The sequence below is a fragment of the Rhinopithecus bieti genome, unplaced genomic scaffold (assembly GCF_001698545.2).
Source record: "Rhinopithecus bieti isolate Rb0 unplaced genomic scaffold, ASM169854v2 scaffold_31514, whole genome shotgun sequence".
Lineage (NCBI taxonomy): Eukaryota > Metazoa > Chordata > Mammalia > Primates > Cercopithecidae > Rhinopithecus > Rhinopithecus bieti.
The window spans coordinates 52,320-54,764 of record NW_016813496.1 but is presented as its reverse complement, the minus strand read 5'-3'; the positions used below and the strand labels follow the sequence as shown (position 1 = coordinate 54,764).

The 2,445-nt window shown below is 36.0% G+C and overlaps 1 pseudogene; it reads right to left on the bottom strand.

Moving 5' to 3' along the window:
* Nucleotides 1–1,619: 1,619 nt before the first annotated feature.
* On the bottom strand, nucleotides 1,620–2,297 carry LOC108512961 (small ubiquitin-related modifier 2 pseudogene; annotated as a pseudogene).
* Nucleotides 2,298–2,445: the final 148 nt, after the last annotated feature.

Sequence of the window (2,445 nt, the reverse complement as noted above, 5' to 3'; positions counted from 1 at the left end):
TTGTCAAATCCATTCACTGGGAGAAAAAAAAGTCTCCAACAAATGATGCTGGGTCAACTGAATTTCCACATGAAAAAAATGCATTTATAGACTACCTTAAACCACATACAAAAATTAATTCAAAATGGCTGAAATATTGCAGGATTGATAAGGAATCAGAGAGACCAACGAGGTTGAGGAGGATATTTATTATTTAGGTGCACTGACCCAGTCGGATTAACATCCAAATGACAGCCCTGAACAAAGAGTCAAGTTACCTTTTAAGTATTTCGTGGGTGGGGGGAGATTTGTGCTGGGGGAAACATATTACAGAAGCAAGAAACGAAGACAATTATTTAATTAAGACATGCATTGCATCATTTCTTACTTTTCAAGGAAAAACATGTTTTATGACTTGAGTTTATCTGTCTAGTGACCTTGCAGCTACACAGCTAGAGAAACAGGGTCTTCACAATGCCTAGGAAAGGGAAAGGTAAGACTCACTAGCCACAGAAAAACAGGCAGTTAATTTTTAAAGGACTCCAGCTCTTTCTCTTTCTCAGGGGGAATTGGGTTTTCTTACATACAACTGAGTTTCTGCTTACACATTCTTTAATTTCTTTTAATTCTTGTTTCATAATAACCTAAATATAAGAGCTAAAACAGTAAACTGTTTAGAAGAAAACATAAGGTAAACCTTTGATTTGGTGCTGGATTCTCAGATATGACATGAAATGCATGAGCAACAGAAGAAAAAATAAATTAAAAATAGTTCAGCGGTACACCAAAAAGCTAAAAAAAAAATTACCCCTTGATGCAACAATTCAACTCATATGTATATACCCAAAAGAATTGAAAATAGGGAATTGAACATATAATAATATGCTAATGTTCACCAAAGCATTATTCATGATGGCCAAAAGATATACATGAACAGATGAATGAATAAACAAAATACAGTACACACTACAGTGAAATATTACTCAGTCAGGAAAGAAAAAGTTCTGACACTTCCTACATATAGGTGAAACTTGAAAGCACTATGCTAAGTAAAACAAGGTAGACACAAAAGAGCAAATATTGTCATAATGCTACTGACATGAAATACTTACAAAAGTCATATTCATAGAGAAAAAGTAGATCAGAGGTTACCACAGGCTGGTGAGAGGGGGAAATGAATAGTTATTGCTTAATGGTTTTAGACTTTCTGTTTGGAGTTATGAAAACGTTTTGGAAATAGAAAGTGAAGATGGTTGCACAACATTGTGAGTGCAATTAATGCCACTGAATTGCACACATAAAAGCGGTTAAAATAGTAAATATCATGTTATGTGTATTTTACCACAGTAGAAAAAAAGATATTGTCAAAATGTTTCAGCATAATTTGTTGAATTCCTGCAATTAATTTCTTTTTTTTTCATTTTGAACAAGAAGTTTGTTTAAACAACAAGATGCTTGACTTGAAGGGAAAACTATCTAGGATTCTTTTTTGTTTTAGAGTACTTTATCCCTACTTAAAGACAGATTGCCCTACATGTAACAGCTACGCACAAAGAAGTTAAAAAATTATCCTTGGCTTTACAATGATAAATGAAAAACAGTAAAATTCCTCAACTGAAAAAGGTATGCAAGGATTTTTATGTTGTTGTGTTTTTGTTAAAACAGTGAGAGCAAAATAACTTACTGGAATATAAAGATAAGAGCTGAATGAGCATGCCACTAATGGAGAAAGGGGGTATTTTCACAGAATCAGTATTTTTCCACATCCCATCTCCACATGATGTCAATCAAAACATACCATTGGCTGTTTAGTTAAAAAAAATGCAATATGCTTGTGCACATATACCAATTACTTTATGTACAATAAAGGAATGGGGAAGGGGGAAATGAAAGAATAGAGAAAACTATACGGTAGTAGTCAGGATGTGGTGGAACCAAATTGCAGTTCTCTAATTGAAAATGTAATCTTGGTCTTTAAAGAACAGAGTTCTGGAGTAAAGAAGCAGGTTCCCTTTTCAGTAGACACCTCCCGTCTGCTGTTGGAACACATCAATTGTATCTTCATCCTCCATTTCCAACTGTGCAGGTGTGTCTGTTTCATTGATTGGTTGCCCGTCGAATCGGAATCTGATCTGCCTCATTGACAATCCCTGTCGTTCACATTAGGCTTTCATTAGTTTACTAAGTGGTGTATGCCTCTTAATCTTAAACTGCACCACAGAACCATCCTGCCCCGCCACCTTCAAATGAATATGATCGTTGTTCTCAATCTTGACTCCTTCCTTGGGCTTTTCATCGGCCATGGCGAGCGCCTGAGTCTCCTCAGCTGCAGCTTCACAAAAGAGGTACCACGTCCGCACCAAATGAGCACACAAGCAGCACCAGGAGCGGCAGAAGAAGGAGGCGGCAGCGGTGGACGAAGGAGAGTTTGAGAGGTTTTTTTTTTTTTTTTTTTTTTTTTTTTTT